The following is a 21017-nucleotide window of genomic DNA, read 5'->3' on the forward strand; positions in this document are numbered from 1 at the left end:
GAAGGAAATTTTTTTTCTTCTCTATTTTTCTGCCTGTCCTGAACCGTTTCGTCTTGAAATGAAGCCAGGATGATGTTTTTTAATTTTTTAAATTTTTTTGCATTTATTTTTCAATTTTCTATCTCGGGTCGGGTTCAAACTGATAGGAAGGAAAATTTTTTTCTTCCCCTTTTTTCGGCTTGTCCTGACCTGTTTCGTCTTGAAATGATGCCTGGATGATGTTTTTTAATTTTTAAAATTTTTTTGCATTTATTTTTGAATTTTCTATCTCGGGTCGGGTTCGAACGGATAGGAAGGAAATTTTTTTTCATCTCTATTTTTTTGCCTGTCCTGACCCGTTTAGTCTCGAAATGTAGATGATGTTTTTTAATTTTTAGTATTTTTTTAAATTTATTTTTGAATTTTCTCACTCGGGTCGGGTTTGAACGGATAGGAAGGAAATTTTTTTTCCTCTCTGTTTTTCGGCCTGTCCATACCTGTTTACTCTTGAAATTAAGCCTGGATGATGTTTTTTAATTTTTAGAATTGTTTTGCATTTATTTTTGAATTTTCTATCTCGGGACGGGTTCGAACGGATAGGAAGTAAATTTTTTTTCATCTCTATTTTTCGGCCTGTCCTGACCCGTTTAGTCGTGAAATGTAGACGATGTTTTTTAATTTTTAGTATTTTTTTAAATTTATTTTTGAATTTTCTAACTCGGGTCGGGTTTGAACGGATAGGAAGGAAATTTTTTTTCCTCTCTGTTTTTAGGCCTGACCATACCTGTTTACTCTTGAAATTAAGCCTGGATGATGTTTTTCAATTTTTAGAATTTTTTTGCATTTATTTTTGAATTTTCTATCTCGGGTCGGGTTCGAACGGATAGGAAGGAAATTTTTTTTCATCTCTATTTTTCAGCCTGTCCTGACCCGTTTTGTCTTGAAATGTAGATGATGTTTTTTAATTTTTAGTATTTTTTTAAATTTATTTTTGAATTTTCTAACTCGGGTCGGGTTTGAACGGATAGGAAGGAAATTTTTTTTCCTCTCTGTTTTTCGGCCTGTCCATACCTATTTACTCTTGAAAGTAAGCCTGGATGATGTTTTTTAATTTTTAGAATTTTTTTGCATTTATATTTGAATTTTCTAACTCGGGTCGGGTTCGAACGGATAGGAAGGAAATTTTTTTTCTTCTCTATTTTTCGGCCTGTCCTGAACCGTTTCGTCTTGAAATGAAGCCAGGATGATGTTTTTTAATTTTTAGAATTTTTTTGCATTTATTTTTGAATTTTCTATCTCCGGTTGGGTTCGAACGGATGGGAAGGAAATTTTTTTTCTTCTCTATTTCTCGGCCTGTCCATACCCGTTTCTTCTTTAAATGAAGCGTGGATGATGTTTTTTAATTTTTAGAATTTTTTGAAATTTATTTTTGAATTTTCTAACTCGGGTCGGGTTTGAACGGATAGGAAGGAAATTTTTTTTCGTCTCTATTTTTCGGCCTGTCCTGAACCGTTTCGTCTTGAAATGAAGCCAGGATGATGTTTTTTAATTTTTAGAATTTTTTTGCATTTATTTTTCAATTTTCTATCTCGGATCGGGTTCGAATTGATAGGAAGGTTAATTTTTTTCTTCCCTATTTTTCGGCCTATCCTGAACCGTTTAGTTTTGAAATGAAGCCTGGATGGTGTTTTTTAATTTTTAGAATTTTTTTGCATTTTTTTTTTAATTTCCCAACTCGGGTCGGGTTCGAACGGATAGAAGGAAATTTTTTTTCTTCATTATTTTTCAGACTGTCCTGAGCCGTTTCGTCTTGAAATGAAGCCAGGATGATGTTTTTTAATTTTTAGAATTTTTTTGCATTTATTTTTGAATTTTCTAACTCGGGTCGGGTTTGAACGGATAGGAAGGAAATTTTTTTTCTTCTCTATTTTTCGGCCTGTCCTGAACCGTTTCGTCTTGAAATGAAGCCAGGATGATGTTTTTTAATTTTTAAAATTTTTTTGCATTTATTTTTCAATTTTCTATCTCGGGTCGGGTTCGAACTGATAGGAAGGAAAAATTTTTTCTTCCCCATTTTTCGGCTTGTCTTGACCTGTTTCGTCTTGAAATGAAGCCTGGATGATGTTTTTTAATTTTTAGAATTTTTTTGCATTTATTTTTGAATTTTCTATCTCGGGTCGGGTTCGAACGGATAGGAAGGAAATTTTTTTTCATCTCTATTTTTTTGCCTGTCCTGACCCGTTTAGTCTCGAAATGTAGATGATGTTTTTTAATTTTTAGTATTTTTTTAAATTTATTTTTGAATTTTCTAACTCGGGTCGGGTTTGAACGGATAGGAAGGAAATTTTTTTTCCTCTCTGTTTTTCGGCCTGTCCAAACCTGTTTACTCTTGAAATTAAGCCTGGATGATGTTTTTTAATTTTTAGAATTTTTTTGCATTTATTTTTGAATTTTCTATCTCGGGTCGGGTTCGAACGGATAGGAAGTAAATTTTTTTTCATCTCTATTTTTCGGCCTGTCCTGACCCGTTTAGTCGTGAAATGTAGACGATGTTTTTTAATTTTTAGTATTTTTTTAAATTTATTTTTGAATTTTCTAACTCGGGTCGGGTTTGAACGGATAGGAAGGAAATTTTTTTTCCTCTCTGTTTTTCGGCCTGACCATACCTGTTTACTCTTGAAATTAAGCCTGGATGATGTTTTTCAATTTTTAGAATTTTTTTGCATTTATTTTTGAATTTTCTATCTCGGGTCGGGTTCGAACGGATAGGAAGGAAATTTTTTTTCATCTCTATTTTTCAGCCTGTCCTGACCCGTTTTGTCTTGAAATGTAGATGATGTTTTTTAATTTTTAGTATTTTTTTAAATTTATTTTTGAATTTTCTAACTCGGGTCGGGTTTGAACGGATAGGAAGGAAATTTTTTTTCCTCTCTGTTTTTCGGCCTGTCCATACCTATTTACTCTTGAAATTAAGCCTGGATGATGTTTTTTAATTTTTAGAATTTTTTTGCATTTATATTTGAATTTTCTAACTCGGGTCGGGTTCGAACGGATAGGAAGGAAATTTTTTTTCTTCTCTATTTTTCGGCCTGTCCTGAACCGTTTCGTCTTGAAATGAAGCCAGGATGATGTTTTTTAATTTTTAGAATTTTTTTGCATTTATTTTTGAATTTTCTATCTCCGGTTGGGTTCGAACGGATGGGAAGGAAATTTTTTTTCTTCTCTATTTCTCGGCCTGTCCATACCCGTTTCTTCTTTAAATGAAGCGTGGATGATGTTTTTTAATTTTTAGAATTTTTTGAAATTTATTTTTGAATTTTCTAACTCGGGTCGGGTTTGAACGGATAGGAAGGAAATTTTTTTTCGTCTCTATTTTTCGGCCTGTCCTGAACCGTTTCGTCTTGAAATGAAGCCAGGATGATGTTTTTTAATTTTTAGAATTTTTTTGCATTTATATTTGAATTTTCTAACTCGGGTCGGGTTCGAACGGATAGGAAGGAAATTTTTTTTCTTCTCTATTTTTCGGCCTGTCCTGAACCGTTTCGTCTTGAAATGAAGCCAGGATGATGTTTTTTAATTTTTAGAATTTTTTTGCATTTATTTTTGAATTTTCTATCTCGGGTTGGGTTCGAACGGATGGGAAGGAAATTTTTTTTCTTCTCTATTTCTCGGCCTTTCCATACCCGTTTCTTCTTGAAATGAAGCGTGGATGATGTTTTTTAATTTTTAGAATTTTTTGAAATTTATTTTTGAATTTTCTAACTTGGGTCGGGTTTGAACGGATAGGAAGGAAATTTTTTTTCTTCTCTATTTTTCGGCCTGTCCTGAACCGTTTCGTCTTGAAATGAAGCCAGGATGATGTTTTTTAATTTTTAAAATTTTTTTGCATTTATTTTTCAATTTTCTATCTCGGGTCGGGTTCGAACTGATAGGAAGGAAAAATTTTTTCTTCCCCATTTTTCGGCTTGTCTTGACCTGTTTCGTCTTGAAATGAAGCCTGGATGATGTTTTTTAATTTTTAGAATTTTTTTGCATTTATTTTTGAATTTTCTATCTCGGGTCGGGTTCGAACGGATAGGAAGGAAATTTTTTTTCATCTCTATTTTTTTGGCTGTCCTGACCCGTTTAGTCTCGAAATGCAGATGATGTTTTTTAACCTTTAGTATTTTTTTAAATTTATTTTTGAATTTTCTAACTCGGGTCGGGTTTGAACGGATAGGAAGGAAATTTTTTTTCCTCTCTGTTTTTCGGCCTGTCCATACCTGTTTACTCTTGAAATTAAGCCTGGATGATGTTTTTTAATTTTTAGAATTTTTTTGCATTTATTTTTCAATTTTCTATCTCGGGTCGGGTTCGAACTGATAGGAAGGAAAATTTTTTTCTTCCCCATTTTTCGGCTTGTCCTAACCCGTTTCGTCTTGAAATGATGCCTGGATGATGTTTTTTAATTTTTAGAATTGTTTTGCATTTATTTTTGAATTTTCTATCTCGGGTCGGGTTCGAACGGATAGGAAGGAAATTTTTTTTCATCTCAATTTTTCGGCCTGCCTGACCCGTTTAGTCTTGAAATGTAGATGATGTTTTTTAATTTTTAGTATTTTTTTAAATTTATTTTTGAATTTTCTAACTCGGGTCGGGTTTGAACGGATAGGAAGGAAATTTTTTTTCCTCTCTGTTTTTCGGCCTGTCCATACCTGTTTACTCTTGAAATTAAGCCTGGATGATGTTTTTTAATTTTTAGAATTTTTTTGCATTTATATTTGAATTTTCTAACTCGGGTCGGGTTCGAACGGATAGGAAGGAAATTTTTTTTCTTCTCTATTTTTCGGCCTGTCCTGAACCGTTTCGTCTTGAAATGAAGCCAGGATGATGTTTTTTAATTTTTAGAAATTTTTTGCATTTATTTTTGAATTTTCTATCTCGGGTTGGGTTCGAACGGATGGGAAGGAAATTTTTTTTCCTCTCTATTTCTCGGCCTGTCCATACCCGTTTCTTCTTGAAATGAAGCGTGGATGATGTTTTTAAATTTTTAGAATTTTTTGAAATTTATTTTTGAATTTTCTAACTCGGGTCGGGTTTGAACGGATAGGAAGGAAATTTTTTTTCTTCTCTATTTTTCGGCCTGTCCTGAACCATTTCGTCTTGAAATGAAGCCAGGATAATGTTTTTTAATTTTTAAAATTTTTTTGCATTTATTTTTCAATTTTCTATCTCGGGTCGGGTTCGAACTGATAGGAAGGAAAATTTTTTTCTTCCCCATTTTTCGGCTTGTCCTGACCTGTTTCGTCTTGAAATGAAGCCTGGATGATGTTTTTTAATTTTTAGAATTTTTTTGCATTTATTTTTTAATTTTCTATCTCGGGTCGGGTTCGAACGGATAGGAAGGAAATTTTTTTTCTTCTCTATTTTTAGGCCTGTCCTGAACCCTTTCGTCTTGAAATGAAGCCAGGATGATGTTTTTTAATTTTTAGAATTTTTTTGCATTTATTTTTGAATTTTCTATCTCGGGTCGGGTTCGAACGGATAGGAAGGAAATTTTTTTTCATCTCTATTTTTTTGCCTGTCCTGACCCGTTTAGTCTCGAAATGTAGATGATGTTTTTTAATTTTTAGTATTTTTTTAAATTTATTTTTTAATTTTCTAACTCGGGTCGGGTTTGAACGGATAGGAAGGAAATTTTTTTTCTTCTCTATTTTTCGGCCTGTCCTGAATCGTTTCGTCTTGAAATGAAGCCGGGATTATGTTTTTTAATTTTTAAAATTTTTTTGCATTTATTTTTCAATTTTCTATCTCGGGTCGGGTTCGAACTGATAAGAAGGAAAATTTTTTTCTTCCCCATTTTTCGACTTGTCTTGACCTGTTTCGTCTTGAAATGAAGCCTGGATGATGTTTTTTAATTTTTAGAATTTTTTTGCATTTATTTTAGAATTTTCTGTCTCGGGTCGGGTTCGAACGGATAGGAAGGAAATTGTTTTTCATCTCTATTTTTTTGCCTGTCCTGACCCGTTTAGTCTCGAAATGTAGACGATGTTTTTTAATTTTTAGTATTTTTTTAAATTTATTTTTGAATTTTCTAACTCGGGTCGGGTTTGAACAGATAGGAAGGAAATTTTTTTTCCTCTCTGTTTTTCGGCCTGTCCATACCTGTTTACTCTTGAAATTAAGCCTGGATGATGTTTTTTAATTTTTAGAATTTTTTTGCATTTATTTTTCAATTTTCTATCTCGGGTCGGGTTCGAACTGATAGGAAGGAAAATTTTTTTCTTCCCCATTTTTCGGCTTGTCCTGACCCGTTTCGTCTTGAAATGAAGCCTGGATGATGTTTTTTAATTTTTAGAATTGTTTTGCATTTATTTTTGAATTTTCTATCTCGGGTCGGGTTCGAACGGATAGGAAGGAAATTTTTTTTCATCTCTATTTTTCGGCCTGTCCTGACCCGTGTAGTCTTGAAATGTAGATGATGTTTTTTAATTTTTAGTATTTTTTTAAATTTATTTTTGAATTTTCTAACTCGGGTCGGGTTTGAACGGATAGGAAGGAAATTTTTTGCCTCTCTGTTTTTCGGCCTGTCCATACCTGTTTACTCTTGAAATTAAGCCTGGATGATGTTTTTTAATTTTTAGAATTTTTTTTGCATTTATATTTGAATTTTCTAACTCGGGTCGGGTTCGAACGGATAGGAAGAAAATTTTTTTTCTTCTCTATTTTTCGGCCTGTCCTGAACCGTTTCGTCTTCAAATGAAGCCAGGATGATGTTTTTTAATTTTTAGAATTTTTTTGCATTTATTTTTGAATTTTCTATCTCGGGTTGGGTTCGAACGGATGGGAAGGAAATTTTTCTTCTTCTCTATTTCTTGGCCCGTCCATACCCGTTTCTTCTTGAAATGAAGCGTGGATGATGTTTTTTAATTTTTAGAATTTTTTGAAATTTATTTTTGAATTTTCTAACTCGGGTCGGGTTCGAACGGATAGGAAGAAAATTTTTTTTCTTCTCTATTTTTCGGCCTGTCCTGAACCGTTTCGTCTTCAAATGAAGCCAGGATGATGTTTTTTAATTTTTAGATTTTTTTGCATTTATTTTTGAATTTTCTATCTCGGGTTGGGTTCGAACGGATGGGAAGGAAATTTTTTTTCTTCTCTATTTCTTGGCCCGTCCATACCCGTTTCTTCTTCAAATGAAGCGTGGATGATGTTTTTTAATTTTTAGAATTTTTTGAAATTTGTTTTTGAATTTTCTAACTCGGGTCGGGTTTGAACGGATAGGAAGGAAATTTTTTTTCTTGTCTATTTTTCGGCCTGTCCTGAACCATTTCGTCTTGAAATGAAGCCAGGATAATGTTTTTTAATTTTTAAAATTTTTTTGCATTTATTTTTCAATTTTCTATCTCGGGTCGGGTTCGAACTAATAGGAAGGAAAATTTTTTTCTTCCCCATTTTTCGGCTTGTCCTGACCTGTTTCGTCTTGAAATGAAGCCTGGATGATGTTTTTTAATTTTTAGAATTTATTTGCATTTATTTTTTAATTTTCTATCTCGGGTCGGGTTCGAACGGATAGGAAGGAAATTTTTTTTCTTCTCTATTTTTAGGCCTGTCCTGAACCCTTTCGTCTTGAAATGAAGCCAGGATGATGTTTTTTAATTTTTAGAATTTTTTTGCATTTATTTTTGAATTTTCTATCTCGGGTCGGGTTCGAACGGATAGGAAGGAAATTTTTTTTCTTTTCTATTTCTCGGCCTGTCCATACCCGTTTCTTCTTGAAATGAAGCCTGGATGATGTTTTTTAATTTTTAGAATTTTTTTGCATTTATTTTTGAATTTTCTAACTCGGGTCGGGTTCGAACGGATAGGAAGGAAATTTTTTTTCTTCTCTGTTTCTCGGCCTGTCCTGAACCGTTTCGTCTTTAAATGAAGCCAGGATGATGTTTTTTAATTTTAAGAATTTTTTTGCATTTATTTTTGAATTTTCTATCTCGGGTCGGGTTCGAACGGATAGGAAGGGAATTTATTTTCATCTCTATTTTTCGGCCTGTCCTGACCCGTTTTGTCTTGAAATGTAGATGATGTTTTTTAATTTTTAGTATTTTTTTAAATTTATTTTTGAATTTTCTAACTCGGGTCGGGTTTGAACGGATAGGAAGGAAATTTTTATTCCTCTCTGTTTTTCGGCCTGTCCATACCTGTTTACTCTTGAAATTAAGCCTGGATGTTGTTTTTTAATTTTTAGAATTTTTTTGCATTTATATTTGAATTTTCTAACTCGGGTCGGGTTCGAACGGATAGGAAGGAAATTTTTTTTCTTCTCTATTTTTCGGCCTGTCCTGAACCGTTTCGTCTTGAAATGAAGCCAGGATGATGTTTTTTAATTTTTAGAATTTTTTTGCATTTATTTTTGAATTTTCTATCTCGGGTTGGGTTCGAACGGATGGGAAGGAAATTTTTTTTCTTCTCTATTTCTCGGCCTTTCCATACCCGTTTCTTCTTGAAATGAAGCGTGGATGATGTTTTTTAATTTTTAGAATTTTTTGAAATTTATTTTTGAATTTTCTAACTCGGGTCGGGTTTGAACGGATAGGAAGGAAATTTTTTTTCTTCTCTATTTTTCGGCCTGTCCTGAACCGTTTCGTCTTGAAATGAATCCAGGATGATGTTTTTTAATTTTTAAAATTTTTTTGCATTTATTTTTCAATTTTCTATCTCGGGTCGGGTTCGAACTGATAGGAAGGAAAATTTTTTTCTTCCCCATTTTTCGGCTTGTCCTGACCTGTTTCGTCTTGAAATGAAGCCTGGATGATGTTTTTTAATTTTTTGAATTTTTTTTCATTTATTTTTGAATTTTCTATCTCGGGTCGAGTTCGAACGGATAGGAAGGAAATTTTTTTTCATCTCTATTTTTTTGCCTGTCCTGACCCGTTTAGTATCGAAACGTAGATGATGTTTTTTAATTTTTAGTATTTTTTGAAATTTATTTTTGAATTTTCTAACTCGGGTCGGGTTTGAACGGATAGGAAAGAAATTTTTTTTCCTCTCTGTTTTTCGGCCTGTCCAAACCTGTTTACTCTTGAAATGAAGCCTGGATGATGTTTTTTAATTTTTAGAATTTTTTTGCATTTATTTTTTAATTTTTTATCTCGGGTCGGGTTCGAACGGATAGGAAGGAAATTTTTTTTCTTCTCTATTTTTAGGCCTGTCCTGAACCCTTTCGTCTTGAAATGAAGCCAGGATGATGTTTTTTAATTTTTAGAATTTTTTTGCATTTATTTTTGAATTTTCTATCTCGGGTCGGGTTCGAACGCATAGGAAGGAAATTTTTTTTCATCTCTATTTTTTTGCCTGTCCTGACCCGTTTAGTCTCGAAATGTTGATGATGTTTTTTAATTTTTAGTATTTTTTTAAATTTATTTTTGAATTTTCTAACTCGGGTCGGGTTTGAACGGATAGGAACGAAATTTTTTTTCTTCTCTATTTTTCGGCCTGTCCTGAATCGTTTCGTCTTGAAATGAAGCCGGGATGATGTTTTTTAATTTTTAAAATTTTTTTGCATTTATTTTTCAATTTTCTATCTCGGGTCGGGTTCGAATTGATAGGAAGGAAAATTTTTTTCTTCCCCATTTTTCGGCTTGTCTTGACCTGTTTCGTCTTGAAATGAAGCCTGGATGATGTTTTTTAATTTTTAGAATTTTTTGCATTTATTTTTGAATTTTCTATCTCGGGTCGGGTTCGAACGGATAGGAAGGAAATTTTTTTTCATCTCTATTTTTTTGCCTGTCCTGACCCGTTTAGTCTCGAAATGTAGATGATGTTTTTTAATTTTTAGTATTTTTTTAAATTTATTTTTGAATTTTTTAACTCGGGTCGGGTTTGAACGGATAGGAAGGAAATTTTTTTTCCTCTCTGTTTTTCGGCCTGTCCATACCTGTTTACTCTTGAAATTAAGCCTGGATGATGTTTTTTAATTTTTAGAATTTTTTTGCATTTATTTTTCAATTTTCTATCTCGGGTCGGGTTCGAACTGATAGAAAGGAAAATTTTTTTCTTCCCCATTTTTCGGCTTGTCCTGACCCGTTTCGTCTTGAAATGAAGCCTGGATGATGTTTTTTAATTTTTAGAATTGTTTTGCATTTATTTTTGAATTTTCTATCTCGGGTCGGGTTCGAACGGATAGGAAGGAAATTTTTTTTCATCTCTATTTTTCGGCCTGTCCTGACCCGTTTAGTCTTGAAATGTAGATGATGTTTTTTAATTTTTAGTATTTTTTTAAATTTATTTTTGAATTTTCTAACTATGGTCGGGTTTGAACGGATAGGAAGGAAATTTTTTTTCCTCTCTGTTTGTCGGCCTGTCCATACCTGTTTACTCTTGAAATTAAGCCTGGATGATGTTTTTTAATTTTTAGAATTTTTTTGCATTTATATTTGAATTTTCTAACTCAGGTCGGGTTCGAACGGATAGGAAGGAAATTTTTTTTCTTCTCTATTTTTCGGCCTGTCCTGAACCGTTTCGTCTTCAAATGAAGCCAGGATGATGTTTTTTAATTTTTAGAATTTTTTTGCATTTATTTTTGAATTTTCTATCTCGGGTTGGGTTCGAACGGATGGGAAGGAAATTTTTTTTCTTCTCTATTTCTCGGCCTGTCCATACTCGTTTCTTCTTGAAATGAAGCGTGGATGATGTTTTTTAATTTTTAGAATTTTTTGAAATTTATTTTTGAATTTTCTAACTCGGGTCGGGTTTGAACGGATAGGAAGGAAATTTTTTTTCTTCTCTATTTTTCGGCCTGTCCTGAACCATTTCGTCTTGAAATGAAGCCAGGATAATGTTTTTTAATTTTTAAAATTTTTTTGCATTTATTTTTCAATTTTCTATCTCGGGTCGGGTTCGAACTGATAGGAAGGAAAATTTTTTTCTTCCCCATTTTTCGGCTTGTCCTGACCCGTTTCGTCTTGAAATGAAGCCTGGATGATGTTTTTTAATTTTTAGAATTTTTTTGCATTTATTTTTGAATTTTCAATCTTGGGTCGGGTTCGAACGGATAGGAAGGAAATTTTTTTTCATCTCTATTTTTCAGCCTGTCCTGACCCGTTTAGTCTTGAAATGTAGATGATGTTTTTTAATTTTTAGTATTTTTTTAAATTTATTTTTGAATTTTCTAACTCGGGTCGGGTTTGAACGGATAGGAAGGAAATTTTTTTTCCTCTCTGTTTTTCGGCCTGTCCATACCTGTTTACTCTTGAAATTAAGCCTGGAGGATGTTTTTTAATTTTTAGAATTTTTTTGCATTTATATTTGAATTTTCTAACTCGGGTCGGGTTCGAACGGATAGGAAGGACATTTTTTTTCTAATCTATTTTTCGGCCTGTCCTGAACCGTTTCGTCTTGAAATGAAGCCAGGATGATGTTTTTTAATTTTTAGATTTTTTTTGCATTTATTTTTGAATTTTCTATCTCGGGTCGGGTTCGAACGGATAGGAAGGAAATTTTTTTTCTTTTCTATTTCTCGGCCTGTCCATACCCGTTTCTTCTTGAAATGAAGCCTAGATGATGTTTTTTAATTTTTAGAATTTTTTTGCATTTATTTTTGAATTTTCTAACTCGGGTCGGGTTCGAACGGATAGGAAGGAAATTTTTTTTCTTCTCTGTTTCTCGGCCTGTCCTGAACCGTTTCGTCTTGAAATGAAGCCAGGATGATGTTTTTTAATTTTTAGAATTTTTTGCATTTATTTTTGAATTTTCTATCTCGGGTTGGGTTTGAACGGATGGGAAGGAAATTTTTTTTCTTCTCTATTTCTCGGCCTGTCCATACTCGTTTCTTCTTGAAATGAAGCGTGGATGATGTTTTTTAATTTTTAGAATTTTTTGAAATTTATTTTTGAATTTTCTAACTCGGGTCGGGTTTGAACGGATAGGAAGGAAATTTTTTTTCTTCTCTATTTTTCGGCCTGTCCTAAACCGTTTCGTCTTGAAATGAAGCCAGGATGATGTTTTTTAATTTTTTAAATTTTTTTGCATTTATTTTTCAATTTTCTATCTCGGGTCGGGTTCGAACTGATAGGAAGGAAAATTTTTTTCTTCCCCTTTTTTCGGCTTGGCCTGACTTGTTTCGTCTTGAAATGAAGCCTGGATGATGTTTTTTAATTTTTAGAATTTTTTTGCATTCATTTTTGAATTTTCTATCTCGGGTCGGGTTCGAACGGATAGGAAGGAAATTTTTTTTCATCTCTATTTTTTTGCCTGTCCTGACCCGTTTAGTCTCGAAATGTAGATGATGTTTTTTAATTTTTAGTATTTTTTTAAATTTATTTTTGAATTTTCTAACTCGGGTCGGGTTTGAACGGGTAGGAAGGAAATTTTTTTCCTCTCTGTTTTTCGGCCTGTCCATACCTGTTTACTCTTGAAATGAAGCCTGGATGATGTTTTTTAATTTTTAGAATTTTTTTGCATTTATTTTTGAATTTTCTATCTCGGGTCGGGTTCGAACGGATAGGAAGGAAATTTTTTTTCATCTCTATTTTTCAGCCTGTCCTGACCCGTTTTGTCTTGAAATGTAGATGATGTTTTTTAATTTTTAGTATTTTTTTAAATTTATTTTTGAATTTTCTAACTCGGGTCGGGTTTGAACGGATAGGAAGGAAATTTTTTTTCCTCTCTGTTTTTCGGCCTGTCCATACCTATTTACTCTTGAAAGTAAGCCTGGATGATGTTTTTTAATTTTTAGAATTTTTTTGCATTTATATTTGAATTTTCTAACTCGGGTCGGGTTCGAACGGATAGGAAGGAAATTTTTTTTCTTCTCTATTTTTCGGCCTGTCCTGAACCGTTTCGTCTTGAAATGAAGCCAGGATGATGTTTTTTAATTTTTAGAATTTTTTTGCATTTATTTTTGAATTTTCTATCTCCGGTTGGGTTCGAACGGATGGGAAGGAAATTTTTTTTCTTCTCTATTTCTCGGCCTGTCCATACCCGTTTCTTCTTTAAATGAAGCGTGGATGATGTTTTTTAATTTTTAGAATTTTTTGAAATTTATTTTTGAATTTTCTAACTCGGGTCGGGTTTGAACGGATAGGAAGGAAATTTTTTTTCGTCTCTATTTTTCGGCCTGTCCTGAACCGTTTCGTCTTGAAATGAAGCCAGGATGATGTTTTTTAATTTTTAGAATTTTTTTGCATTTATTTTTCAATTTTCTATCTCGGATCGGGTTCGAATTGATAGGAAGGTTAATTTTTTTCTTCCCTATTTTTCGGCCTATCCTGAACCGTTTAGTTTTGAAATGAAGCCTGGATGGTGTTTTTTAATTTTTAGAATTTTTTTGCATTTTTTTTTTAATTTCCCAACTCGGGTCGGGTTCGAACGGATAGAAGGAAATTTTTTTTCTTCATTATTTTTCAGACTGTCCTGAGCCGTTTCGTCTTGAAATGAAGCCAGGATGATGTTTTTTAATTTTTAGAATTTTTTTGCATTTATTTTTGAATTTTCTAACTCGGGTCGGGTTTGAACGGATAGGAAGGAAATTTTTTTTCTTCTCTATTTTTCGGCCTGTCCTGAACCGTTTCGTCTTGAAATGAAGCCAGGATGATGTTTTTTAATTTTTAAAATTTTTTTGCATTTATTTTTCAATTTTCTATCTCGGGTCGGGTTCGAACTGATAGGAAGGAAAAATTTTTTCTTCCCCATTTTTCGGCTTGTCTTGACCTGTTTCGTCTTGAAATGAAGCCTGGATGATGTTTTTTAATTTTTAGAATTTTTTTGCATTTATTTTTGAATTTTCTATCTCGGGTCGGGTTCGAACGGATAGGAAGGAAATTTTTTTTCATCTCTATTTTTTTGCCTGTCCTGACCCGTTTAGTCTCGAAATGTAGATGATGTTTTTTAATTTTTAGTATTTTTTTAAATTTATTTTTGAATTTTCTAACTCGGGTCGGGTTTGAACGGATAGGAAGGAAATTTTTTTTCCTCTCTGTTTTTCGGCCTGTCCAAACCTGTTTACTCTTGAAATTAAGCCTGGATGATGTTTTTTAATTTTTAGAATTTTTTTGCATTTATTTTTGAATTTTCTATCTCGGGTCGGGTTCGAACGGATAGGAAGTAAATTTTTTTTCATCTCTATTTTTCGGCCTGTCCTGACCCGTTTAGTCGTGAAATGTAGACGATGTTTTTTAATTTTTAGTATTTTTTTAAATTTATTTTTGAATTTTCTAACTCGGGTCGGGTTTGAACGGATAGGAAGGAAATTTTTTTTCCTCTCTGTTTTTCGGCCTGACCATACCTGTTTACTCTTGAAATTAAGCCTGGATGATGTTTTTCAATTTTTAGAATTTTTTTGCATTTATTTTTGAATTTTCTATCTCGGGTCGGGTTCGAACGGATAGGAAGGAAATTTTTTTTCATCTCTATTTTTCAGCCTGTCCTGACCCGTTTTGTCTTGAAATGTAGATGATGTTTTTTAATTTTTAGTATTTTTTTAAATTTATTTTTGAATTTTCTAACTCGGGTCGGGTTTGAACGGATAGGAAGGAAATTTTTTTTCCTCTCTGTTTTTCGGCCTGTCCATACCTATTTACTCTTGAAATTAAGCCTGGATGATGTTTTTTAATTTTTAGAATTTTTTTGCATTTATATTTGAATTTTCTAACTCGGGTCGGGTTCGAACGGATAGGAAGGAAATTTTTTTTCTTCTCTATTTTTCGGCCTGTCCTGAACCGTTTCGTCTTGAAATGAAGCCAGGATGATGTTTTTTAATTTTTAGAATTTTTTTGCATTTATTTTTGAATTTTCTATCTCCGGTTGGGTTCGAACGGATGGGAAGGAAATTTTTTTTCTTCTCTATTTCTCGGCCTGTCCATACCCGTTTCTTCTTTAAATGAAGCGTGGATGATGTTTTTTAATTTTTAGAATTTTTTGAAATTTATTTTTGAATTTTCTAACTCGGGTCGGGTTTGAACGGATAGGAAGGAAATTTTTTTTCGTCTCTATTTTTCGGCCTGTCCTGAACCGTTTCGTCTTGAAATGAAGCCAGGATGATGTTTTTTAATTTTTAGAATTTTTTTGCATTTATATTTGAATTTTCTAACTCGGGTCGGGTTCGAACGGATAGGAAGGAAATTTTTTTTCTTCTCTATTTTTAGGCCTGTCCTGAACCGTTTCGTCTTGAAATGAAGCCAGGATGATGTTTTTTAATTTTTAGAATTTTTTTGCATTTATTTTTGAATTTTCTATCTCGGGTTGGGTTCGAACGGATGGGAAGGAAATTTTTTTTCTTCTCTATTTCTCGGCCTTTCCATACCCGTTTCTTCTTGAAATGAAGCGTGGATGATGTTTTTTAATTTTTAGAATTTTTTGAAATTTATTTTTGAATTTTCTAACTTGGGTCGGGTTTGAACGGATAGGAAGGAAATTTTTTTTCTTCTCTATTTTTCGGCCTGTCCTGAACCGTTTCGTCTTGAAATGAAGCCAGGATGATGTTTTTTAATTTTTAAAATTTTTTTGCATTTATTTTTCAATTTTCTATCTCGGGTCGGGTTCGAACTGATAGGAAGGAAAAATTTTTTCTTCCCCATTTTTCGGCTTGTCTTGACCTGTTTCGTCTTGAAATGAAGCCTGGATGATGTTTTTTAATTTTTAGAATTTTTTTGCATTTATTTTTGAATTTTCTATCTCGGGTCGGGTTCGAACGGATAGGAAGGAAATTTTTTTTCATCTCTATTTTTTTGGCTGTCCTGACCCGTTTAGTCTCGAAATGCAGATGATGTTTTTTAACTTTTAGTATTTTTTTAAATTTATTTTTGAATTTTCTAACTCGGGTCGGGTTTGAACGGATAGGAAGGAAATTTTTTTTCCTCTCTGTTTTTCGGCCTGTCCATACCTGTTTACTCTTGAAATTAAGCCTGGATGATGTTTTTTAATTTTTAGAATTTTTTTGCATTTATTTTTCAATTTTCTATCTCGGGTCGGGTTCGAACTGATAGGAAGGAAAATTTTTTTCTTCCCCATTTTTCGGCTTGTCCTAACCCGTTTCGTCTTGAAATGATGCCTGGATGATGTTTTTTAATTTTTAGAATTGTTTTGCATTTATTTTTGAATTTTCTATCTCGGGTCGGGTTCGAACGGATAGGAAGGAAATTTTTTTTCATCTCAATTTTTCGGCCTGCCTGACCCGTTTAGTCTTGAAATGTAGATGATGTTTTTTAATTTTTAGTATTTTTTTAAATTTATTTTTGAATTTTCTAACTCGGGTCGGGTTTGAACGGATAGGAAGGAAATTTTTTTTCCTCTCTGTTTTTCGGCCTGTCCATACCTGTTTACTCTTGAAATTAAGCCTGGATGATGTTTTTTAATTTTTAGAATTTTTTTGCATTTATATTTGAATTTTCTAACTCGGGTCGGGTTCGAACGGATAGGAAGGAAATTTTTTTTCTTCTCTATTTTTCGGCCTGTCCTGAACCGTTTCGTCTTGAAATGAAGCCAGGATGATGTTTTTTAATTTTTAGAAATTTTTTGCATTTATTTTTGAATTTTCTATCTCGGGTTGGGTTCGAACGGATGGGAAGGAAATTTTTTTTCCTCTCTATTTCTCGGCCTGTCCATACCCGTTTCTTCTTGAAATGAAGCGTGGATGATGTTTTTAAATTTTTAGAATTTTTTGAAATTTATTTTTGAATTTTCTAACTCGGGTCGGGTTTGAACGGATAGGAAGGAAATTTTTTTTCTTCTCTATTTTTCGGCCTGTCCTGAACCATTTCGTCTTGAAATGAAGCCAGGATAATGTTTTTTAATTTTTAAAATTTTTTTGCATTTATTTTTCAATTTTCTATCTCGGGTCGGGTTCGAACTGATAGGAAGGAAAATTTTTTTCTTCCCCATTTTTCGGCTTGTCCTGACCTGTTTCGTCTTGAAATGAAGCCTGGATGATGTTTTTTAATTTTTAGAATTTTTTTGCATTTATTTTTTAATTTTCTATCTCGGGTCGGGTTCGAACGGATAGGAAGGAAATTTTTTTTCTTCTCTATTTTTAGGCCTGTCCTGAACCCTTTCGTCTTGAAATGAAGCCAGGATGATGTTTTTTAATTTTTAGAATTTTTTTGCATTTATTTTTTGAATTTTCTATCTCGGGTCGGGTTCGAACGGATAGGAAGGAAATTTTTTTTCATCTCTATTTTTTTGCCTGTCCTGACCCGTTTAGTCTCGAAATGTAGATGATGTTTTTTAATTTTTAGTATTTTTTAAAATTTATTTTTTAATTTTCTAACTCGGGTCGGGTTTGAACGGATAGGAAGGAAATTTTTTTTCTTCTCTATTTTTCGGCCTGTCCTGAATCGTTTCGTCTTGAAATGAAGCCCGGATTATGTTTTTTAATTTTTAAAATTTTTTTGCATTTATTTTTCAATTTTCTATCTCGGGTCGGGTTCGAACTGATAAGAAGGAAAATTTTTTTCTTCCCCATTTTTCGACTTGTCTTGACCTGTTTCGTCTTGAAATGAAGCCTGGATGATGTTTTTTAATTTTTAGAATTTTTTTGCATTTGTTTTAGAATTTTCTGTCTCGGGTCGGGTTCGAACGGATAGGAAGGAAATTTTTTTTCATCTCTATTTTTTTGCCTGTCCTGACCCGTTTAGTCTCGAAATGTAGACGATGTTTTTTAATTTTTAGTATTTTTTTAAATTTATTTTTGAATTTTCTAACTCGGGTCGGGTTTGAACAGATAGGAAGGAAATTTTTTTTCCTCTCTGTTTTTCGGCCTGTCCATACCTGTTTACTCTTGAAATTAAGCCTGGATGATGTTTTTTAATTTTTAGAATTTTTTTGCATTTATTTTTCAATTTTCTATCTCGGGTCGGGTTCGAACTGATAGGAAGGAAAATTTTTTTCTTCCCCATTTTTCGGCTTGTCCTGACCCGTTTCGTCTTGAAATGAAGCCTGGATGATGTTTTTTAATTTTTAGAATTGTTTTGCATTTATTTTTGAATTTTCTATCTCGGGTCGGGTTCGAACGGATAGGAAGGAAATTTTTTTTCATCTCTATTTTTCGGCCTGTCCTGACCCGTGTAGTCTTGAAATGTAGATGATGTTTTTTAATTTTTAGTATTTTTTTAAATTTATTTTTGAATTTTCTAACTCGGGTCGGGTTTGAACGGATAGGAAGGAAATTTTTTGCCTCTCTGTTTTTCGGCCTGTCCATACCTGTTTACTCTTGAAATTAAGCCTGGATGATGTTTTTTAATTTTTAGAATTTTTTTTGCATTTATATTTGAATTTTCTAACTCGGGTCGGGTTCGAACGGATAGGAAGAAAATTTTTTTTCTTCTCTATTTTTCGGCCTGTCCTGAACCGTTTCGTCTTCAAATGAAGCCAGGATGATGTTTTTTAATTTTTAGAATTTTTTTGCATTTATTTTTGAATTTTCTATCTCGGGTTGGGTTCGAACGGATGGGAAGGAAATTTTTCTTCTTCTCTATTTCTTGGCCCGTCCATACCCGTTTCTTCTTGAAATGAAGCGTGGATGATGTTTTTTAATTTTTAGAATTTTTTGAAATTTATTTTTGAATTTTCTAACTCGGGTCGGGTTCGAACGGATAGGAAGAAAATTTTTTTTCTTCTCTATTTTTCGGCCTGTCCTGAACCGTTTCGTCTTCAAATGAAGCCAGGATGATGTTTTTTAATTTTTAGATTTTTTTGCATTTATTTTTGAATTTTCTATCTCGGGTTGGGTTCGAACGGATGGGAAGGAAATTTTTTTTCTTCTCTATTTCTTGGCCCGTCCATACCCGTTTCTTCTTCAAATGAAGCGTGGATGATGTTTTTTAATTTTTAGAATTTTTTGAAATTTGTTTTTGAATTTTCTAACTCGGGTCGGGTTTGAACGGATAGGAAGGAAATTTTTTTTCTTGTCTATTTTTCGGCCTGTCCTGAACCATTTCGTCTTGAAATGAAGCCAGGATAATGTTTTTTAATTTTTAAAATTTTTTTGCATTTATTTTTCAATTTTCTATCTCGGGTCGGGTTCGAACTAATAGGAAGGAAAATTTTTTTCTTCCCCATTTTTCGGCTTGTCCTGACCTGTTTCGTCTTGAAATGAAGCCTGGATGATGTTTTTTAATTTTTAGAATTTATTTGCATTTATTTTTTAATTTTCTATCTCGGGTCGGGTTCGAACGGATAGGAAGGAAATTTTTTTTCTTCTCTATTTTTAGGCCTGTCCTGAACCCTTTCGTCTTGAAATGAAGCCGGGATGATGTTTTTTAATTTTTAGAATTTTTTTGCATTTATTTTTGAATTTTCTATCTCGGGTCGGGTTCGAACGGATAGGAAGGAAATTTTTTTTCTTTTCTATTTCTCGGCCTGTCCATACCCGTTTCTTCTTGAAATGAAGCCTGGATGATGTTTTTTAATTTTTAGAATTTTTTTGCATTTATTTTTGAATTTTCTAACTCGGGTCGGGTTCGAACGGATAGGAAGGAAATTTTTTTTCTTCTCTGTTTCTCGGCCTGTCCTGAACCGTTTCGTCTTTAAATGAAGCCAGGATGATGTTTTTTAATTTTAAGAATTTTTTTGCATTTATTTTTGAATTTTCTATCTCGGGTCGGGTTCGAACGGATAGGAAGGGAATTTATTTTCATCTCTATTTTTCGGCCTGTCCTGACCCGTTTTGTCTTGAAATGTAGATGATGTTTTTTAATTTTTAGTATTTTTTTAAATTTATTTTTGAATTTTCTAACTCGGGTCGGGTTTGAACGGATAGGAAGGAAATTTTTATTCCTCTCTGTTTTTCGGCCTGTCCATACCTGTTTACTCTTGAAATTAAGCCTGGATGTTGTTTTTTAATTTTTAGAATTTTTTTGCATTTATATTTGAATTTTCTAACTCGGGTCGGGTTCGAACGGATAGGAAGGAAATTTTTTTTCTTCTCTATTTTTCGGCCTGTCCTGAACCGTTTCGTCTTGAAATGAAGCCAGGATGATGTTTTTTAATTTTTAGAATTTTTTTGCATTTATTTTTGAATTTTCTATCTCGGGTTGGGTTCGAACGGATGGGAAGGAAATTTTTTTTCTTCTCTATTTCTCGGCCTTTCCATACCCGTTTCTTCTTGAAATGAAGCGTGGATGATGTTTTTTAATTTTTAGAATTTTTTGAAATTTATTTTTGAATTTTCTAACTCGGGTCGGGTTTGAACGGATAGGAAGGAAATTTTTTTTCTTCTCTATTTTTCGGCCTGTCCTGAACCGTTTCGTCTTGAAATGAATCCAGGATGATGTTTTTTAATTTTTAAAATTTTTTTGCATTTATTTTTCAATTTTCTATCTCGGGTCGGGTTCGAACTGATAGGAAGGAAAATTTTTTTCTTCCCCATTTTTCGGCTTGTCCTGACCTGTTTCGTCTTGAAATGAAGCCTGGATGATGTTTTTTAATTTTTTGAATTTTTTTTCATTTATTTTTGAATTTTCTATCTCGGGTCGAGTTCGAACGGATAGGAAGGAAATTTTTTTTCATCTCTATTTTTTTGCCTGTCCTGACCCGTTTAGTATCGAAACGTAGATGATGTTTTTTAATTTTTAGTATTTTTTGAAATTTATTTTTGAATTTTCTAACTCGGGTCGGGTTTGAACGGATAGGAAAGAAATTTTTTTTCCTCTCTGTTTTTCGGCCTGTCCAAACCTGTTTACTCTTGAAATGAAGCCTGGATGATGTTTTTTAATTTTTAGAATTTTTTTGCATTTATTTTTTAATTTTTTATCTCGGGTCGGGTTCGAACGGATAGGAAGGAAATTTTTTTTCTTCTCTATTTTTAGGCCTGTCCTGAACCCTTTCGTCTTGAAATGAAGCCAGGATGATGTTTTTTAATTTTTAGAATTTTTTTGCATTTATTTTTGAATTTTCTATCTCGGGTCGGGTTCGAACGCATAGGAAGGAAATTTTTTTTCATCTCTATTTTTTTGCCTGTCCTGACCCGTTTAGTCTCGAAATGTTAATGATGTTTTTTAATTTTTAGTATTTTTTTAAATTTATTTTTGAATTTTCTAACTCGGGTCGGGTTTGAACGGATAGGAACG

The sequence above is a fragment of the Quercus robur genome, chromosome 8 (genome assembly GCF_932294415.1).
Source record: "Quercus robur chromosome 8, dhQueRobu3.1, whole genome shotgun sequence".
In the NCBI taxonomy this organism is placed as follows: domain Eukaryota; kingdom Viridiplantae; phylum Streptophyta; class Magnoliopsida; order Fagales; family Fagaceae; genus Quercus; species Quercus robur.